Source organism: Tachypleus tridentatus, chromosome 9 (genome assembly GCF_004210375.1).
Source record: "Tachypleus tridentatus isolate NWPU-2018 chromosome 9, ASM421037v1, whole genome shotgun sequence".
Classification (NCBI taxonomy): domain Eukaryota; kingdom Metazoa; phylum Arthropoda; class Merostomata; order Xiphosura; family Limulidae; genus Tachypleus; species Tachypleus tridentatus.
Genome location: NC_134833.1, coordinates 34,923,111 through 34,946,622, shown reverse-complemented (window position 1 = coordinate 34,946,622; position 23,512 = coordinate 34,923,111). Strand labels below are relative to the sequence as shown.

Sequence of the window (23,512 nt, the reverse complement as noted above, 5' to 3'; positions counted from 1 at the left end):
TTGTATCGTTGTTTGTTTCTAACGAATGTTTGTTGTATCGTTGTTTGTTTCTTTTCTAATGAATGTTTATGTTGTATCGTTGTTTGCTTCTTTTCTAACGAATGTTTATGTTGTATCGTTGTTTGCTTCTTTTCTAACGAATGTTTATGTTGTATCGTTGTTTGCTTCTTTTCTAACGAATGTTTATGTTACATCGTTGTTTGTTTCTTTTCTAACGAATGTTTATGTTACATCGTTGTTTGTTTCTTTTCTAACGAATGTTTATGTTGTATCGTTGTTTGCTACTTTTCTAACCAATGTTTATGTTACATCGTTGTTTGTTTCTTTTCTAACGAATGTTTATGTTACATCGTTGTTTGTTTCTTTTCTAACGAATGTTTATGTTGTATCGTTGTTTGTTTCTTTTCTAACCAATGTTTATGTTGTATCGTTGTTTGTTTCTAACGAATGTTTGTTGTATCGTTGTTTGTTTCTTTTCTAATGAATGTTTATGTTGTATCGTTGTTTGCTTCTTTTCTAACGAATGTTTATGTTGTATCGTTTTGTTTCTTTTCTAACGAATGTTTATGTTGTATCGTTGTTTGCTTCTTTTCTAACGAATGTTTATGTTACATCGTTGTTTGTTTCTTTTCTAACGAATGTTTATGTTACATCGTTGTTTGTTTCTTTTCTAACGAATGTTTATGTTGTATCGTTGTTTGCTTCTTTTCTAACCAATGTTTATGTTACATCGTTGTTTGTTTCTTTTCTAACGAATGTTTGTTACATCGTTGTTTGTTTCTTTTCTAACGAATGTTTATGTTGTATCGTTGTTTGTTTCTAACGAATGTTTGTTGTATCGTTGTTTGTTTCTTTTCTAATGAATGTTTATGTTGTATCGTTGTTTGCTTCTTTTCTAACGAATGTTTATGTTGTATCGTTGTTTGTTTCTTTTCTAACGAATGTTTGTTGTATCGTTGTTTGTTTCTTTTCTAACGAATGTTTATGTTACATCGTTGTTTGTTTCTTTTCTAACGAATGTTTATGTTGTATCGTTGTTTGTTTCTTTTCTAACCAATGTTTATGTTGTATCGTTGTTTGTTTCTAACGAATGTTTGTTGTATCGTTGTTTGTTTCTTTTCTAATGAATGTTTATGTTGTATCGTTGTTTGCTTCTTTTCTAACGAATGTTTATGTTGTATCGTTGTTTGTTTCTTTTCTAACGAATGTTTGTTGTATCGTTGTTTGTTTCTTTTCTAACGAATGTTTATGTTGTATCGTTGTTTGTTTCTTTTCTAACCAATGTTTATGTTGTATCGTTGTTTCTTTTCTAACGAATGTTTGTTGTATCGTTGTTTGTTTCTTTTCTAACGAATGTTTATGTTGTATCGTTGTTTGTTTCTTTTCTAACCAATGTTTATGTTGTATCGTTGTTTGTTTCTAACGAATGTTTGTTGTATCGTTGTTTGTTTCTTTTCTTACGAATGTTTATGTTGTATCGTTGTTTGTTTCTTTTCTAACGAATGTTTATGTTGTATCGTTGTTTGCTTCTTTTCTAACGAATGTTTGTTGTATCGTTGTTTGTTTCTTTTCTAACGAATGTTTATGTTGTATCGTTGTTTGTTTCTTTTCTAACGAATGTTTATGTTGTATCGTTGTTTGTTTCTTTTCTAACCAATGTTTATGTTGTATCGTTGTTTCTTTTCTAACGAATGTTTGTTGTATCGTTGTTTGTTTCTTTTCTAACGAATGTTTATGTTGTATCGTTGTTTGTTTCTTTTCTAACCAATGTTTATGTTGTATCGTTGTTTGTTTCTTTTCTAACCAATGTTTGTTGTATCGTTGTTTGTTTCTTTTCTAACGAATGTTTGTTGTATCGTTGTTTGTTTCTTTTCTAACGAATGTTTGTTGTATCGTTGTTTGTTTCTTTTCTAACGAATGTTTATGTTGTATCGTTGTTTGTTTCTTTTCTAACGAATGTTTATGTTGTATCGTTGTTTGCTTCTTTTCTAACGAATGTTTGTTGTATCGTTGTTTGTTTCTTTTCTAACGAATGTTTATGTTGTATCGTTGTTTGTTTCTTTTCTAACGAATGTTTATGTTGTATCGTTGTTTGTTTCTTTTCTAACGAATGTTTATGTTGTATCGTTGTTTGTTTCTTTTCTAACGAATGTTTGTTGTATCGTTGTTTGTTTCTTTTCTAACGAATGTTTATGTTGTATCGTTGTTTGTTTCTTTTCTAACGAATGTTTGTTGTATCGTTGTTTGTTTCTAACGAATGTTTGTTGTATCGTTGTTTGTTTCTAACGAATGTTTGTTGTATCGTTGTTTGTTTCTTTTCTAACGAATGTTTGTTGTATCGTTGTTTGTTTCTTTTCTAACGAATGTTTATGTTGTATCGTTGTTTGTTTCTTTTCTAACGAATGTTTATGTTGTATCGTTGTTTGCTTCTTTTCTAACGAATGTTTGTTGTATCGTTGTTTGTTTCTTTTCTAACGAATGTTTATGTTGTATCGTTGTTTGCTTCTTTTCTAACGAATGTTTATGTCGTATCGTTGTTTGCTTCTTTTCTAACGAATGTTTATGTCGTATCGTTGTTTGCTTCTTTTCTAACGAATGTTTATGGTGTATCGTTGTTTGTTCCTTTTCTAATGAATGTTTATGTCGTATCGTTGTTTGTTTCTTTTCTAACGAATGTTTATGTTGTTTACGAAATCTGCAGATTAAGGAGATATTCTGTCTCTATTATTTTAATAATGAAATAAGTTTCGGCATTTTAGCTCTCAAATCTTGAGAGGTTACTACGATTTTGATTTATGGACGTTGACGAAAGAATTACTTTCGATTTCAACTTTGAATCTGTTTTAAGGAATATTTTATCGTGAATTACAACTTTGGGGAGACCTCTGAACTTTCATTCTGGTCATAACGTGTAGAATAGTGCTTCTGAAGTTAAAGAAGTGACGTTTTTCAAGGAACACGTTCAGTAATCTTACTTCTGTCTTGTAACATCTATTTATATAATTCTACTTTACTTTTCAGGCATTTTTAAATAAAGAAACGCTGCCCCTATTTGTTTGAGATACTTAATATTGTTGTGACTTAAATTTTGTACTGTTTGTTGTCACACCAAGGTTCAGTCCGAGCCAAAGTTCTAAAAGTATATCCGCACTAAAACAAATACAATGTAAGGAATAAGTTAGTCGAGCATTGTCTGTTGAAACGACTCGACAACTGGCAGATTTGTAACCTCCTGCCAGGAAAGAGCTTTAATTAATTAAATGTGTTAGAACTGTATCGTTGAAATGTAGCAACCAACACCGAAACACACTTCCGTAATCTGGTTGAAGGGGTTATGTGTTCTAGACGACCCTTTTTTATGTCGCCTTAAATTATGTTAGAAATATATAGCATGTTCTAATATCGATAACTAAACATTGTCATTATATTGAAAGTTAAAAAGAAAATATAATATCTAGTCGTACTCTTAACTTTTCTGTTATCTAACCAAATTTCTTGTCTGTTGCCGAAATTAAAACTTTTGAGAGATCGTTTTCCGAGTTTTAAAAAAATATTTGCGATTTAACATTTGAAATAATTTATGTTGGAAGTCTGTCGTTTCACTAACATTTTAACAGGAGACGAGGGTCGAGGTTTTGAATCCCCGTCACACCAAACATGCTCGCCTCTTCAGCCATGGGGCGTTATAATATGACGATTAATTCCATTATTCGTCGGTAAAAGAGTAGATCAAGAGTTGGCGGTGGGTGGTGATGACTAACTGACTTCTCTCTAGTCTTTCACTGCTAAATTAGAGACGGCTAGCAGAGATAGCCCTCGTGTAGCTTTGCGCCAAATTCAGTCTAAACTTAAAAGAATCCCCCGCAACGAAAGAATGTTTTTCTTTTTTTACCTTTACGTAGTTCACAGAATATCCAGAGCAGCTGTCGGCTAAGTCATGAAATATAGATTGATCTTCATACTTTTTATTCACGGAAAATATTTTAAGCTTATATATTGACAAGATATGTGTAGGTAATCAATGAACACGGACAACATATAAGATTGCGCTACCAAAGTTACTGGTGAACTATTCTTATTATATTATCTTTTTATTTAACATAAATGGATGAATGTTTGGATATTTTATATTCTAGTTATTTTAACACATTGGCTCTGATATTTGGATACTGAAACTTTGAGTTGAATGATGAGATAATATCTAAGACTGATTTTAGCACAATGTATGGCTTGTATAAGTTCCACATTACGCTATTTGGTCTGCGTAACACCCTCCAATTTGAGAGGTTAACTGAACTTACACTAAAAGTACTAAATTCAAGGAGATGGTTGGTCAGTATTTGGTCACACTTCCATGTCTGTGTCTGAGGATGAAAGAATGGTATTCTGGTTGATCAGTAAAGCAGACTTGAAACTGAAACCTATAAATTACTCACTCTTATGTAAGGAAGTGGAGTTTCTTGGTCACATTCTAGGGAAACATGGAATCTCTACAGGTCTGGCTAAGATAGCTGTAGTGAGAGATTGACCTCAACTTGTGACCAGTTTAATAATACAGTTTCCTTAAAGTTACATTGTATTACTGAGCATTTACAGCTAACTTCTCCAAGATGGCAGCAACGTTGTTTACTCTCACATAAGTTGAAACTCTGGATGGAACAAGAAATGTAACAAAGCATTAAAATCCCTATGTGTGATCCAGTGCTATTGTATCCATAACATGTCAGTGAGTTCATATTAGACACTTGATACCATTGACAGCTGAATCAGATCTGTAACATCTCAGTTGTACACATATGTGCTAGTAATATATTCAAACTTTGTAAATACAGAAACTTTACAGTGAAACAAAAATTCCTTGCAGTCTGGTCTTTGTAACACACTATTACTATTACATGTATAGAAGAGTTTCTCACCTTCCACTTGAACCATTCTTTGGACCATAGTAAAGGCAAATTTTGAAATAGGAGATTCTATTGGTAGATGGATACTGATAGAATAAAATACCACAGATGTAACTTGTGCCATTTTTATGGTAAGTTTAGAAGTTTAAAAAAGTATGGTATACCATAGCTTTAGTTTTCCAAACCATGGTTCTACAAATGTACCAGTTCTAACAGTCTCAGAGTTTTAAGAGCAGAAATTAACCAGAATTTGTACAACACAGAACATGGAGGAAACCAAGGTTTGCTTTATTTTAACATTTGATGGTGATTCCTTTTGCAGTTTTGAAGTCAAGATGTCTAGTGATAAGCTATATACTGTATTTTGTGTTCCCCCCCCAGTGAAAGAACCAGAATAAACATGGCATGCTCTAATAGGAAATTATTATATATCTTCTACAGAGGATATCACTGGTTCGTTCCTGAAAATTAACACAGCCCACCACTGGTGTATTGGAACTGAATACTACACTTTATAGCACTATATGAAGTACATATAAATCAGACACTAACTTTAACAGCCAACTGTTCTCTAAGTTGTGTAAAGTGTTAACTGTGCACTGATGGTTTGAAAAAAATGAGTAATACAGGCTGCCAAACAGATGATGCATATTTTTTAAATTCAAACAGAACTCATGAGATTAATGCTTTCAATACATGAAGATGGTATATAAAGCATTAGAACAGGGATCTTCCAGGCCATTTGCCAAACCTGCTAAGGTTTAGACAAGAAATACTTCTTTATGTTGGTGTATTGTATGACCCATTCCAATGTGAATATATTCCAAAGTTAGTAGTGGCCAACTTCTACAATGTCAGTGTGTATGAGCTCTCCAAACAAGAACTGGGAAAGGGTTCTTAATGATAGAAAAGTGATATTACTGGATGATAAAATAATTGGTGTTCCAATGTGGAAATTGAATCTGGTTATGACATGTGTCAGCAGCATAGAAGCAACTTTACTCTGGCTGAACTTTTCAGGACCTGACCTGATGCTCTGATAAGTTGGTTCACTACCATAAAACTTACAGCAGACACAAAAGTTGTCCAAAAGCATGTGGAACATGTCATTTAGCTGCATCTACATATTACAGATTAGCCTTTAGTGCACTTACTTAACTAGAAGTCCGAGACCAATGAGCCCAAGTAGAATAAGGATGCATTTCAAGTCATGCTAATGTACCAGACAATGGAGAAAGAGATGAAGATACTCATTGTGGTTTGTAATGAAACAAATGAGAAGAAACTCAACATAGAGTTACAGCCAGTTTTGAACATGGGCCACTGACATTAACTTTCTCTTTTGATATTCAAGGGGTCTGATGACAGAAAGGGTGTAGCAGTCCATGCTTTCCGAGACACTGTATTTGAGTTGTATTGTGTGGTTACAGTAACACTTGATTAACAGCTAGGATGATCATTAGGTCAAGCATTCTTCATTTGCAAGCTTTCAAGTGATGCAGTATGCACTATATTGTGTGATTTCCACTTGATAATCCAGTTAGAACAGATACTGTTTGTCTATTAAACCAGTGACTGAACTATTATTTTCTGAGTTATCTGTTATTATTAATAAGTTATGGAGATACTTTATTGTAATACTGCCATTCATTTCCTAAAGAGTTGTTTCATAAAAAGTAATGCCTGAAAGGATCACAAAGGTAGTATAGTATGACAGAATGTATGGACTACGTTTGCAAAATCAATCACTGGACGGGCATTAAAACCATTGTCCTTAAACCAAAGATAAAATTTTCTGAACTTTCAAGAAAACCATTCTGGTAATCTGGAGGAATGAGGAGAACTCTTTGTAAGATGCTACCCACACTTGGTAGGTTTGTCTGTATTTATATGAAAAGTATGCCACTTCTGCAAGTTATGAGAAAGTTGTATTTCATCTGAATGTATATTGAACTCCAGTAGTAACATTTAAAGTTTTAATCCTGGCTGAGACTTTTAGTTAACAAATATTTGTTCATGTGGTTTTTACTGGCAATTATTTCACAAAGCCTGAAATATAAATGGAGTTTGACAGCTTGCAGTTGATGCTACTGTTGGTACCAAGCGTACCTTCTGAGAGTAACCTGAACATTAATAAAGTGATTCATGAGGTAGCTGGAGGTGGTTTGTATAAACTTCTAGTAGTTCTTGAGAACGTGTAATGGTGGTATACATACACAGCAATATATGCATATATATAAACATAGGAATGTTTATACACAAAGAACGATATCAACAAGGATTTCATCTTAATGTTAACAATTGAGGAATATTCATTATATGACCTGGAGAAAGTTATTGGGAAATGCTGCAGTTTACCTGTTATGACCTGGAGAAAGTTATTGAGAAATGCTGCAGTGTACCTATTATGATCTGGAGAAAGTTATTGGGAAATGCTGCAGTGTACCTTTTATGACCTGGATAAAGTTATTGAGAAATGCTGCAGTGTACCTGCTGTGAACTGGATAAGGTTATTGGGAAATGCTGCAGTGTACCTGTTGTGACCTGGAGAAAGTTATTGGGAAATGCTGCAGTGTACCTGCTGTGACCTGGAGAAAGTTATTGGGAAATGCTGCAGTGTACCTGCTGTGACCTGGAGAAAGTTATTGGGAAATGCTGCAGTGTACCTTTTATGACCTGGATAAAGTTATTGAGAAATGCTGCAGTGTACCTGCTGTGAACTGGATAAGGTTATTGGGAAATGCTGCAGTGTACCTGCTGTGAACTGGATAAAGTTATTGGGAAATGCTGCAGTGTACCTGCTGTGAACTGGATAAAGTTATTGGGAAATGCTGCAGTGTACCTGTTGTGACCTGGATAAAGTTATTGGGAAATGCTGCAGTGTACCTGTTATTTTCATTAATACTAGTACAAATTCCTATTTTGTTGTTGAAATGATTTGTAACTAATGTATTTTGATAAAAGAGATAAAAGTACTAATGAAACTCATACTGTGACTGAGACAGAGAGAGGGATGAAGGTTTTATCTGGGTTTTTAAATAATACAAATTTACCTTGTGGTATAATAGTTTTGCTTGTTTTTCTGTTAAAGAAAGCTAGAAATGATATGTTGACTGGATTGAGTTGAAATATTCATGAGTAGTGAAATATTACTGCAAATAAAATTCATAGCCATAACTTAGATATTATTACTATTTTACTCAATATGGAGTTTTTTAGTTTGTTTTACTTCCCCTTATAGTGATCTAAATTAATTTTGGTATATTAATAATGTTATGACATTTTATCAAATTTATTTTTGGATATTACATAATGAATGAACTGTTTAATGATTGTATAAACATGTTGAAAGGTATAGCCAATCAAGGGATACATTAGCTGTACATCAGAGATTCTTTTTTTTATTATTTTACCACTGATGAAAAAGAAGGGAAATCTTTAATATATTTTCTCAGTATTTTACTGAATGTGTTCTTAACAATCTTTGATTGCAAGATGCAGCAAAAGAGCATGAAAATTCAGGTTTTCATCATACTAAGACCCAGGGGAGACAGAAAGTAACACCCATGTAGTGAAAACTTTGTAATTCATTGCAGAAGATGTTACACAATTTAGAAATGCAGGATAGACTAATGTGCAAGATGGTGAGTCCATGGAAAAATACACAGTTCTTGCCAATGCATGAAACAAGGAAGAGCTTGCTATTGTTTCCTTTGACTGGTACTGTAGTATCTAAGGGCTGGACAGCTCCTTCAAAGACAGAGGGTTACATCATTGCTGGACAGACTGGAATTGTTACACAAGAGAAATTGACTACATCAATTCTTATAATAACAGGAAAAGGTGAAGCTTGAACTCTATGTACCCTTACATTGCTAAGCCAAAAAAGGACTTTTCCAGCATATGGATTATCTTAGGAGCTGCTCAAGTCATTGTAAGGCAAATACAGGACAGGAAAAAAACACCACTCATGATAGGTATAACCACCATTTCTTTAATTACTCAGACATGACAAATGGCTTGTGGATCAATTATTCTATGCCCCTGACTTTTGTAAAAAGGAGACTTGGTGTTACTGAAGGGTATTTAAACTGCTGGGGCAGAACCAGTCACTGCAAGGATGAGAAACTTTTATGCAGCAGTCAATGGCAAGGAACCACCAAGCAAAAACTGGAAGCAAACCCAGAGGATTGAATGTGGAACATCCTAGAAGGTCATCCAAAAACTAGATGCCACATATCAGGCAAGGTAGAAGCCATCTTCAACTGAGATAATTTTATTTTTCAAATAGGGTTGTTAACCAATGGAATGTGTTGCCTTCAGATGCTGTGGAGGCAGTAAATTTAAATGATTTTAATGTAACTCACCTTTTTTAGGCATGTTAGTGACTGAAGATAAATAAATGGATATTTTGTAAAACCTTTATGTGCCACAGACAATGGTTCAGGGCAGGTACAATTTATGGGATTTAATTTCAATTATTGGTTTGAGATCAAACTTAAAACAATGTTTTTGGTGTTAGATTATGTCTATTTTGTATGTAATCTGAGGGTTTCAGGTTCAAATCCCCATCACACCAAACATGTTTGCCCTTTTGGCTATGGGGATAGTGTAATGTGATGGTCAATCCCACTATTCATTGGTAAAAGAGTAGACCAAGAGTTGGTGGTGGGTGGTGACAACTTGCTGTCTTCCCTCTAGTCTTACACTGCTAAATTAGGGACGGCTAGTGCAGATGGCCCTCGTGAACCTTTATGCGAATTCAAAACAAATCAAACCTACTTTGTATGTGGAGATTTGCACAATCTTCATGCATCTAGATAGAAAAGGATCAATGACTGAAACCTCCTATTTGGTCGAGTGGATGATGTCTGTATGTTGCAGTCAATAGATACTTTGAGAGAAGAATCAGTTGTGTGGTGATGCTATAACAGAGATAGTATAGGAGACTATATATCAATATGGAACTTTGATACTTTCAGAGTTATACTTGATTTACCAAATATTTTGTTTGATAGAAATCAGTTTGGAGAGAGAAAGTGCTTCTAACCATTCACTAATCTAATATTTGCAATCATCCCCCAGTTTGTTTATTTTTTGCTGTGTTTGAAAAGATTGTTTCACTCAGCATCGCATATTTCCAAACTGTATTTTTCTCATAACTACAAACTCAGGACTACTTTGCAGTTTTCCTGTTCAGTCATCTAGTACTTGCAAAAAAATAATCAGTCAAAAATACCATAAATGCAATTTAAACTTTTGTTTTCATCATGCATTTTGGATCTAAAACAGAAATGACTCGACTTCATTGAGAAAAACATAGTTTGCACAATTATCAAGTAGTTTTAATTATATCAGTATAAGTAGCATAGCTTTTCAACTGTTTACGAAACGTTGGGATTTTTCTATGCCATACATTTCCAATGAAAACAATGATATTCCAGAAAAAAAGTTGCCTACCATGCTCGCAGTTGTGTGTCTGTCAATGATGGGAGAATTTAGTGAATCCTTCTGACTTAAGAAGGAAAACAAATAAATAAAGGTGAGAGTAAACAAGTATTGTGAATATAAAGTGTTTACTATGATTTCAAATAGCTAAGCCTACATACAGAACTATTTTGAGAAATGTTGCAGGTTCCATGAAGGAATTAATGAAATAAATTCTTGAAATACATAAATTTTCTTTTTCTTCGTATCTGGATATTGTAGAATGACATCACACCTTGTTTGTGTGTCGTTTGTGATTATTACTCTTAATTGAACTTACGATAAAGTTAAACCAGTCTTTGAATGTGAAGAAAAAATAATTTAATAATGCCTTCCGTGATATTATCTTATTTTGCCGAGTTTTTATTTAGTACGCGTGTTGATTAAACTAACTTCGGTAGGGTGTACGTGTAATTTGTGAACAATTATGTAGAAACAAGTTTTTACCAGTTTTTTTAATGTGAAGACTTAACAGACACCGATTAAAAAGTGTGCTGTAGTATATAAGCACGTTTCAAACGAGTATTAGTAGATGGTAGTAAATAAAAATTTACAATGTACAAACAAATGTTGCATATTTTATACATTTCTATGTACTGTTAGTGCAGGAGAACTGACAAAACTTCTCGACAACATGAAAGGTTCTACATAAGAATAACCTTGCTTTTATATTGGTAATTACATTAAAATTTACGATTTAAACGGTGGAAGGTGGCGAAGCGTTCGAAACAAATACGCGTAGTCAGCCCGAATGACGAGTTTAGGCAATATACGAAAGACCTCTTAGGTATTAACTTATGAAATACAAACTTTAAATGTGAAATGTTATTTTTTTACAAATCTTTGATTTGGGATTCAAAATGGAACGGTTAAGAGGGATGGAGGAAAAAATAGCTAGGCCATTACTTAATAAGAAAATTTGCAACTGTTTAATTTAACAATTTAAGGAATTAACCAGACACATTTATTATCTTAGAAATGAAATATTAACTAATTATTAAGGGTGATGAAATCCTAAGTTAAGTTTACAGATATTAACCTTATTTTATGTTGCCTTATGTAATATATAAACGGTTAACAGGCCGCATGACGTGTCATTTCTAGATAGTATGTGATTGTGCGTGCACTTTAATATTTTTTCTTTTAAATATTATTTATTCGTCGCTATGGCAACATTCTATTTGTGATAAATATTGTTGTAAAAAAACGAAAGCAAAACATTACAGAATTTATCAAAAAGTGTATTGCGCGTACTTTGGAAAAAACTAAACAAAACAATGTTGGGGACCAAGATGAATCATGGGTTACGCACAAACTTTGCACCATTTGTGTTAAATAGTTGAAACAATGGACTAAAAGTACTTGTTTTTTGTAATTCCAGTGGCGTGGTATGAGATTAGAAACAACGGAAATGACTACTGCTGTTTTACCCTCATGTAACGTGTAAGCCTACAACGCTTAGTAAAAACGAAATTTTTTATCCGGACCTTCAGTATACTATAAGATATGTTGCTTGTTTATCTGACGTACCTACACCTACTCTTTACACAGTTTCATCTGATGTCAGTAGAAATTAAAATAGGGATTGTTTTGAACCTGAAACGACTGGTGAACCACAACTTTTTACTCGAGGTGTATTTAATAAGTTGGTGAGAAATTTGGAATTGCCAAAGTATTCTTCAAATATTTTGTCCAGACTTCAGTGTGGGAACTTACTTCCTCCTGGGACATAATTTCACTGTTAAAGAAATCGTGAGAAAGAATTGATACCACACTTTTAACAAGAATATTTACTTGTTTATCACAACATTATTGTTGAATTAATACCAATGTTAGGAGCTGCAGTCCATGAACCAAGTGAATGGCAATTGTTCATTGATCCTTCCCAAAAGAAGCGTAAAAGTGTATTCCATTACCATGGTAACATATGTTCATCTGCCTCTACTGTACGTTCGGTTTACTTCAATGAAACATACGAAAATGTCGAACTTCTTAATTAGTTACAATACAGAGAACATGATTGAATACTTTGTGGAGAGCGTCCGGCATGGCCAAGCGCGCAAGGCGCGCGACTCGTAATCTGAGGGTCGCGGGTTCGCGCCCGCGTCGCGCTAAACATGCTCGCCCTCCCAGCCGTGGGGGCGTTATAATGTTACGGTCAATCCCACTTTTCGTTGGTAAAAGAGTAGTCCAAGAGTTGGCGGTGGGTGGTGATGACTAGCTGCCTTCCCTCTAGTCTTACAGTGCTAAATTAAGGACGGCTAGTGCAGATAGCCCTCGAGTAGCTTTGCGCGAAATTCACAAAACAAACTTCCATTTTCTTCAGTTTGTCTGTATTTTTATTACCAAACGTAATAATAAAAAGTGTTCATTGTGGTGAACGAAATAATAATTTGATCTAAGTAAGTAATTTGTTTCATCCCGATTTGTAAAAACTTTTTACATTATAAAAAAAAAATCTTATTTTCGAAATTTGCATAGGTGAATTATGGAAAATCAGTTATTAAAACCAACATAACTGTTATGAAGTTTAAATTTGCATCGTTCTCCTTTAATGTATCATTACAGATTGCCACTAATGGACCTTATTTCTATTTGACTGGCAGATCAAGGCCAGGAATGATTATGGTATATGTTCAGCTATCCAATGCTCGAGGGACCGATGTTCTGCTAGGCCTAAAAACAAAATTTAACTACATTCCTATAAGTAACTAATAGCGCGTATCAGTCACAATTTGCCAATGATACAGTAATTTGAAGTATCTTAACCGGTTATCAAGGTTCGCGTTTTTTGGGTTTTTTTTAAGACAGCGCTGCTTCTGAAAAGTGAAGCTTGATTAGAATTACACTGACGTTTCTGGTGGAAAATTCTTAACAGTTTGACTCTAGACGTTATCAGTTTTCTTAATATATTTTTAAATAATATCAAAGTGCTTGCGTGTCCGTGAGTTTTTTAGTTACAGTACACTTAATAATATATCAACTACGAAAAAACAAAATACAATCAGTGTTATTAATCCCACTAATTACTGCAGAGGTTTTTCTGTTTATATCGCATATGAAATCAGTGGTTTCACCTCCACTTTTTTATCAGTTATTTTGAGAAAATGCTGTGCTACACAAGAAGATAAGATTACTGGAACTAATGCAATATGTGAACTCCACCGGCAATGAACGATGTAAAAGAAGGGTCAGTGGTTTGAAATGTAATGGCGATAAAGTTGTTTTATATCATATACTTGTTTTTTTTAGAGCAAAGCCACGGCCAGTTATCTGTTATGTCCATTGAGTTGAATCAAACCCAGGATTTTAGCGTTGTAAGTCCGTAAGCTTACCGATATCCCATCGGGAGACCAAAGTTGTAGAACTGAAATCAATTGAGATTTGAACTAAAACAGTGATTCTAAAACTAGGAGCTCCAATGCTTATTTTAAGGGCTTCATGAGATCATAAAAAGTGTCGAGGTAGCTAATGTTTTATAATTTTTATAGTAATTTGCTAACACTGTGTGCGTGAGTGAAGAAAGGTCAGATCGGCACAGCTTGAAATATTTTCGAAGGGGAAGACTACCCAAAAACGTTTGAGAATTCTTGGGCTAAAACACTGACGTAGTCTTCGTCAAATGTGTTCCAGAGGAATTATGTGAGGTAGGATTCTTGGTAGACAATACATGACCTTAATCTTTTGTAAGCTAGTCCAAGCAGTATAACACCAGGGATTATTTTGCATAAGAACGAAGCGTTGTCTGATTTCATCTTCGAAAAATCGTACAACCAGGTTCAGCATCATATCAATACGTCATTTAGGTGCAAATATGCAGGTGGAGCAACGTCCGTGCATACAGACACCTTTCCTCAACATGACTAAACCTCCTCCGAAACGGTATATTTTTATTACATTATGCTGAGCAGAATCTCTTTTTGTTGTCAGTCTATACCTGTAACTTCTCCCACATTCTTATTGTCTCGTTATCTTCTCTTGTTTTTATTATAAAGTATGACACTTCTTTAGGTTTAAAAATTGTAAATGTCTTATCTTATAGAATAGGTCTGTAAAATTATATTTTTCAGCTTTGCTAAATTTTGATTCAAAAATCAAGTGAATTTTTTCGAGAAATTTTAAACTTTTTAATTCCAACAATAATTTCCAGCAAGAAGAAAAAACACGATAAAATTATGACAGGTGTTTTTTTTATTATTGTGGTGCGAGTGTAAAAATATTCAGTTTGTGCACTTTGCAAAGTTGATTGTCAAAAATTCAAAATATTTAAAGTGGCTTTTAAAATAACTTGTATTCACGATTATTAGTTGCTAAGTGGAGTATCGAATGCTGAATTGACAGTTTACAGCGCGAGCACCTAATGACTATGGCTTAGGATCCTTGCTTCATTTCTCGTAAATTTTAGGATATGTTCTATTACTAATGTTAGAGGAATGAAACAGTGAATTCGTTCTTCGTCAGTTTAACTGAGTCACTAATCTGATTCTTTTTATTATAAATAAATATTTATTCTTATAAGTATGCCACATCTATGGGGAATCAGAAAGGTCGTAGGTAAGTAAAAAATATCCTCTTCTCCTTCATCTTGTCCTCCTCATAGGCAGGTGGTTGGATCGCTGGATTCGTAATATAAGGATCGCGGATTCGAATCCCCCTCTCACTAAACCTGCTTGCATTTTCTGGCGTGGGAGCGTTATAACGTGCGGTCGATCCCACTCTTCGTTGGTAAAACAATAGCCAAAGAGTCAGGAGTGGGTGGTGATGACTAGCTGCCTTTCCTCTAGTTTTACACTGCTAAATTAAGGACGACTAGCGCAAATAGCCTTCGTGTAGCTCTGTGCGAAATTCAAAAAACAAACAAACGTACAACGGTAAAACAAAAAATCGGATTTCAAGGCCCGTGAAGAGAACAGCATAGATAACTAATTGTGTAGTTTTGTGCTTTAACAACAAATAGTTACACTAAAGAAAGTGGTGAATTAAAAACTAAGCTAAATATGAAAACTACTCGTATACTATATATATGTTACACGAAACTACGTTGCTACGATCAAAATATTTTCGCATTTTATTTGCCTATGTTGTATATTAACAAATTATGTTTGTTTTTCTCGAAACTTCTGGAGTTCCTGTTGGAAAATAAATCTCCATGTCAAGGCCTGGTGATTTTTGAGCTTATCAGTTATACGTAATATTACGTTAAAATAAACTCCCAGTAAAATAAAATTTCGTCTTGAACTTTGAAGAAATAAAAACATACATTCTTTTTATTTCATAGGCGACTTTAAAGAAGAAATAATTCACGTTTTTATGGAAGGCTATTCGTAATTTTCACTTGACAGTGTATCTGACGTTTAAAAGATAACACTGTAGGATATTATATTGCTTAAACTACCATGATTCCAACTAAATAAAGAAGATTAAGCTCACACTCACAACAGTATATTCCAGTTATTGTCCCCCTCCCCTTCCTCGGCCATCTGGTCATTCTGGGCCCTATAGATGTCGCATATGTATTATTAGAATTATAGACGGGAACGTAAATATGTACATTACTTCTTTCAGTTGCGAATATAAATTGTAATATTTAAACACGAAGGAAAACAACGTAGTTGACCAGTCACTGAGTACGTATACCTATATATGATCGTTATGTTATTATGCAATTACATAAAAATAACTGTAACGATGACAGTACAATGGCATATCGTAATAACTAGTAGTACGATTACATGAAATATGCGAGTCTGAGAGTCCACGTCTCGAGTCCCCTTGTCGCAACATCTCTTACCACACGTAGGGACAGTGGATGCGTTCGTTATAAGAATAAAGGTTGAACCTCATTATTCCATTAAATAACTCAAGAAATGGCGGTGAGTGCTGTTGACTAGCAGCTTTCTCTTCAGTATATCAGTTTAAAGTTGGATGCTCTTGTGTAGCTTTGCGCGAACACTTAAACGATTTACCATTCTCCGCCGGTGAACATTTAACTAATGTTGACAGGTTTGTTTGTTTTGGAATTTCGCGCAAAGCTACTCGAGGGCTATCTGCGCTAGCCGTCCCTAATTTAGCAGTGTAAGACTAGAGAGAAGGCAGCTAGTCATCACCACCCACCGCCAATTCTTGGGCTACTCTTTTACCAACGAATAGTGGATTGACCGACACATTATAACGCTCTCACGGCTGAAAGGGCGAGCATGTTTGGTGTGACGGGGATTCGAACCCGCGACCCTCGGATGACAAGTCAATGCCTTAACCCACCTGGCCATGCCGGGCCATTGACAGTTTAACAGATCGTGATTTTTGACAGTTGACAAGATAGATGAGTTTTACGCAGGAATGAAAGTTTGTTTCATGGTTCGTATCTCTCACCATTATTGATATCTCAGAAAAAACAAAACTGAAACCTAACATCAGGAACAATAAGATTTAAAAACCCAAACTAATTCAAAGAAATGTTTATTTAACTGTATGTAGAAGTGTGAAACAATGAACCATGAAGTATTTGAGATTCAATTGATAAGAAACACGTTTAACTGTAAAATTTTTGTTGTTGTATTTTTAATTATAGTTTTTACATTACAGGTTTCAAACCATAACTGTGTGTAAAAATAGCATTCTAGGTATAGCTCTACAAGTTATTGTCCTAGAATTCTCCAGCTCAACGTCAACTGTTACTAGCCAGGATGAACTTACTGGATTCATGTAACTGTTTTAATGTATGTCGACAGTATAAGCTGAGTAAGTTGCATAAACGTGTAAGCTGGCGTACCAAGACTGTTAGGCCTGTAATGTTCAAAGAACAGTGATATTCTGTTAAGGTAGTAACAAGTATCCACATCACACAGTTTCCGGAACTATAGCGCTGTGAGAATAAACTGAACAGCAACAGAAATTTAAAACAAACGTAAGTTAATAGTTAACAAAGTCTGTATTAACACACACACACACACACACACACACACACACAGCGAAGTCTACTTACTGTCTTACTTTTGTATTTGTTGTTGAAATTACATCTAGCTCCTGCGACAAAAAAGAAGGTAAAAACAAAACATCCGCACATTACGAATATGATACACAGAAGAATAAGGGTTAAAAACTAACGCGTAGCTGTGAATCGAAGAGTCCGGAGCTCGAGCCATTATTTCTTTGAGCACACACTTCACTGTTATTTGCGCGTTACAAACGTGGCATTAACTCCGTTGTTCAATTTCAGAGGTACCAAGTTAAGCTCTTTTGGTGACAGTCATGAAATCATTACCTCTTTTCAGTATTTCAAACTTATAGTCAGAATTATATGGTGTATGTGACCTGACCGTTTAACCTACTTGCGTGCCGTTCAGCAAAGAAAAATCCAGTTCGTCATTTAAGTTATAATTTAGTTGATGAAATACCTAAACAGGTTTGATTGTTTCGTCATAATGAGTATTTGATTGCATATAGATTAAAATAAACTTAACTGTTCATAACCTGACCCAACATGAGGTGTTTAAGGCACTCGACTCGTAATCTCAGGGTCGCGGTTTTGAATCACTCTCACACCAAATATGCTCATCCTTTCAGCCGTGTGGATTTATAATGTGCGGTCAATCCCACTATTTGTTGGTAAAAGAGTAGCCCAAGAGTTCGCGGTGGGTGGTGATGACTACCTGCCTTCCCTCTAGTCTTACGCTGCAAAATTAGGGACAACTAGCGCAGATAGCCCTAGTGTAACTTTGCGCGAAATTCCAAAACAAAAAAAACAATTACTGTTGTACTCTTTTGCTATTGACACTGTGATCACTGGATCACTAGCTGTCTTCTCTTCCCTCTAGTTTTACACTACTAAATTAGGGACGGCTAGCGCAAATAGCCCTCGAGTAGCTTTGCGCGAAATTCAAAACAAACCAAACTGTTCATAACCAGAACGCGTAATTGTTTTTGTAGCCTTAAAAAAAGTAAACAACTTGGAGAGTTTTAGTCTTGTCTACAGTGATTTCTGTATGTACTGTTGCGTTATTCTTCGTAGCTACAATTTACATCAATGATTACATAAATTTTTAATATTTCAATGTTATTAACAGTGTTTTCCTACTTTTTTTTTAACTTTTCGGATTAATTTAGGTAATAATTTATTTCTGTTTGAGATATTTTATTAACCTGTAGTATGCCTGTTACAATTAATTTTCCACCTTTTTCAAAACATGTAATGAACCCGTTTAATTAGGAGGACTTTCTGCCTATTGAGTGAAGAGAAAGGGTATTTTTTTTTTCCCAATTTCGTAATATAAATATAAGCAATGTGACCATGGTTTCACGGTTTACAGCTTATGAATCACAATAGAGAATAAACTTAAATTTATTACATATTTTACCGCTTCTGATACCGAGAACAAAAATGGTGATAACTTTATTATTATTGAGAGGCTCCAAACTGTGGATCCAAAGCTCTGTGGTGTGCATCCCTTTACTACAAAAAATTAATACCTACCACACGAGCCAACCCAGCATGTTGAGTCTAAGATGATCAAGGAGGATATTTCGAAAACGAACAAACAAAAAAACAACTGATTATTGCTAAAGTTATGAGATAATGAAAAAATATTATTATACTCTGGTGGTACCATACTAGGCATTATGTCATTTTTACATGTGCACTTTTAATTACAGAAATGGCGTTTTAGATTTAAAACTCGCAAGGGAAACCATCTTGTGATGCATCGTGTCATGTGCTTCAACTTCAGCACTACATCTTCAGACTTTACTGTGTCATTAGCGTTACAAAATATTGAAACTAAAGATTTCCTATATATGATTCTACTTTCCCATTTTGAATATAAGGATATATTATGTCAGTTTTAATTTGTTTTTAATGTTTCGCTGTGAGTGAAGTGGTCAATTGACGAATCTCAGATTCAGCTGATATGTCAAAGCGATTGGGATATCTTCAAATAAATTCTTTTCTCATCCGACCTGCACAGTTTAACATAACAGATGCACTTGAACTTTCATGTTCACAACCACATCCAGAACACTTTAAATATGTTTTCATTGCTACATCGTTTTACCTTACATTTACAGGCTAACTTATTCGCGTTAGCTCTCATGGTTTCGCGTCAAGGCACGGTTCTTGTCAAACGACCTAGACTTCGATAATACTGCCTAACGTTTTATTTTCTGATCGAAACGACCCGACATGGCAGATGGTTAAGGTACTCAATTCCTAATCTGAGGGTCTCGGGTTCGAATCCCCGTCACACCAAACATGCTTGCCCCTTCAGTCGTGGGGGCGTTATAAAGTGATGATCAATCCCGCTATTCGTTAGTAAAATAGTAGCCCAAGAGTTGGCGGTGGGTGGTGATAACTAACTGCCTTCCCTCTAGTCTTACACTGCTAAATTACGAAAGGCTAATGCAGATAGCCCTCGTGTAGTTTTACGTAAAATTCGAAACAACCAAAACATTTTTTGGGACGACTCTTTTTTTTTTTTTTATCCATAGGGAGGTTCTTGGCTGGCTTATGTGGCAGGTGCAGTGTATTTGTTTTAAGAATGTTCCTCAAATACTCCTATTCGTTTAACGTAGCTTAAGAATCGACACTGGATGCTGTTGACTACATGTAGCTGCCTTTCGTCTAGCATTCTGCTTCAAAATGAGGCAACTTCGAGAACTTTGCACACAATTAAACCACAAAAATGCCACAATATGCTGGATGTTAGCTACCTTCTATAAAATAGAAGATTCGTATGAATTGTAGGAAAATTTAATCACAGAAAGAGCTTGAACTTTTTATGGCAAATTCTACCAACTTCTAACCTGTTAATTTCAGATAAAACTTACTGCTAAACATGTGAATACGCACATAAAAAGTGACACATGCATAAAATATATAACTCGCAAGGTTTATTGATAGAAAGTTAATCGTTACAAGAAGTAGATAGGGCCATCAATCAGTCAGTTCAAAGTGAATACCTGATGAAATTCTAAATTTCTGTGACCAAGCCTAGACATACAGGAATAATGTGGCTATTTTCATTGAGCTACGGGCTCGAATTTTGTCACCTAACATGTTCGCTCTTTCAGTTGTGGGGTATAATAATGTTTCAGTCAATCCCAATATTTGCGAAATTCAAACCAAACTGTCATTTTCGAAAATTACTTTATGTTGTTGAGCTTTTAGATTTGGAAAAAGGGAGACAGTATACGGTGTATGTGTGTGTGTGTGTGTTTGGCCTGGCATGACCAGGTGGATTAAGGCGTTCGACTCGTAATCTGAGGGTCGTGGGTGCGTTATAATGTGACGGTCAATCCCACTATTCATTGGTAAAATAGTAGCCCAAGAGTTGGCGGTGGGTAGTGATGACTAGCTGCCTTCCCTCTAGTCTTACACTGCAAAATTAGGGACGGCTAGCGCAGATAGCCCTCGAATAGCTTTGCACGAAATTCCAAAACAAGCAAACAAATATGTGTGTTTAAATTTGTAAATTAATTGCTTAGAACCATTGCACATAGCACAAGTAGTTCAGTAATAAGAGAAATAGGGTTAGAGAACATATCTTATTAAGAAAGAAAACAAGAGAAAATCGAGAGACCTTCGATTATAAAAGTCGGTGGAAATGTGTGCCTTATTTTATACCATAATGAGTTACCACATAGACTGTTGCAAGAAATGCCTTAGTGAAGTTAAGTGTTAGTAATCCAAAAGCTACCAACTTGTGTACCAGTGTCAGAATGAGTCAGTAAACATTTTGATTGTGACATACATGTGTGATGAAGAACATTTCAAAGATACTAACTTTTCAAAGTCACCCTCTGCCTCGTCCACTTCAAGAAGCCCTGCTTTTTCAACTCTTAACTTGTTCGAAGGAAGATTTGTTGACTTGAGAGTTTCTAGTAGGGAAGCTTAAGGCGCAGAGAAATATAACTAGTGACATCTGCAGTACACGCGTTCTGCTATAGAGCATTCAATTTAGTATAAACTGGAAATTCATTTACGCAATGTACAATTCAAAAGGGTTGATCGTATTAGTACAAAGCTGAAAGTAGCACAGGCAGTGACTCTTGTCTTCTCTTTTAATAAGTGGAATATCCTCTAGAATGAAGCCCTTGTGAACTTCTTAATCAAGCCCGGCATGGCTAGGTGGTTAGGGCATTCGTGAGTTTGAATCCTCATCCTACCAAACATGTCCTTTCAGCAGCGAGGGTATTGTAGTGTGATGATCAATCCAAACATTCGTTGGTATAAAGAGTAGGCCAAGAGTTGGCGGTTGGTGATGATGACTAACTGCATTTCCTTTAGTTATTCACTGATAAATTAGGGACGTCTAATGCAGATAATCCTCATGTAGCTTTGCACGAATTTCAAAAGAGATCAAACTTCGTGGTCACTTTACCAAGACCAGTTGTTTATATAGTCAATATAATTCAACCCTCCTGTGTCTCAGTGGAAAGTCTGAAGATTTGTAACTCTAAAAACCTAGTTTTGATACCGGTGACGGGTACAGCACAGGCAATCCGTTGTGTAGCGTTGTGCTTAACAACAAAAACTGATACTAAACACACACACACCAGCTGACAAAATACGCAATATCACGGCAAGAAATGGTGCCTTAAGGGTTTCTTAATGCTTTGCCCCTTATTGGAATAGCGATAACTCTGCAGACGTATAATGCTAGAACCCGAGTTTTGATACCCGTGGTGGGCACCGCAGAGATATCCCATTATGTAATTTTGTGCTTAGCAAAAAACAAGCAAACTGTATATTTTTGCAAACAACACTCCAGACTGAAGAACGCTTAGCATTTATTTAAAAAGAAATGCTCCTGTGATACCATATATCGTTTTACAAGCATATTATTCATGTATATATATTGAAACTTAAGACATTCTCTACTATAAAGTCACAATTTCAAGTCTTGTCTTTCAGCCTTAGTTACATAATATTTTTTATCTACTATTCTTTTACTCTAGTATTTAATACGAAGGAACTTGAAATGGCTCTTAGGTCGCATTTAAAATTCTATCGCAACTGGATAATCGCAATTGAGAAGAATAAAAGAAAACAATTCATTTTGAATCTATCAGCTAAAGTATCTTGGGGTTCCATCATTCTGGGCCCTGCATGGTCAGGTATTTATGGCGCTCGAATCACAATCGGATCCCATTACCGTTCATGCTCGTCCTTTCATTTATGGGGATGTTATAGTGATACAGTCAGTCGAGTAACTCTATAGTTGGTGGTAAGTGACATTGACTAACTGCCCTCTATACAGTGTAATACTTCTAAATTATGGAAAGCTAGGGCAAATAACCCTCGAGTTGTTTTGTATGACATTCGAACAACGAAACAGACTGAGGAGGCGATAAATTATGGAAACAATATTTAATAGAAGTTCTTACTACTTGTGATTATTAATCATTGATAACCATGTTTGACAAGGTTTTAATAATCTTATGTCTAACGTAAATATAGAATATTTCGAGCTAACGTGTTTATGTAAAATAAAGGTAAAACAGAAAGTTGCTGTTTTACCTTGTGATACCACAGTTACTGCTGTATATAGTTTAGTCTCGTTACTTTCAGCTGTCCAATGGCACAGCGGTATGCCTGCAGACTCGACTCGCACTGCTAAAAAACCGGGTTTCGATACCCCTGGTGGGCAGAGCACAAATAGCCTATCGTGTAGTTTTGTTCTTGGTTCCAATCAACAACGACATTACTAAAGCAAGTATATTGTTACTCGTTTGAATCCCCCTAGTGACACAATGGTATAATACTTGTGAATGGCCTCTTGTTGTGTACCTTTGAGCTTAAGCTATAAACTTAAATTATTAAACACTCTATAACTATTCGGATCAATAATCAATATTTAAATATTTCTCGACTACCAATAATCATTTCCCCTTTATAATAAACTTTAAACGATTTGAAACAACATAACCTCACACAATCACGATTATTTTAGCTAGGTAATATTACTGTTTTTGTGTTTTTAATTAGAAGTTTTATATCACTAAAAGCTGTACGAGTTATACGTGTTTGCACTTTTCGTCATGGGTTTACGTACCTTTCTTAAATGTATATATATATTTATCATGTTTTATTACAGCTAAATAATGAAGTTCGCTCCTCAGTGACA

At 35.0% G+C, this 23,512-nt stretch overlaps 1 protein-coding gene across 1 annotated transcript in view; it reads left to right on the top strand.

The window, feature by feature from the left end:
* Nucleotides 1–23,512, top strand: part of LOC143225045 (protein FMC1 homolog) — a 38,986-nt gene that overhangs the window by 14,727 nt on the left and 747 nt on the right. The window lies entirely within an intron of this gene.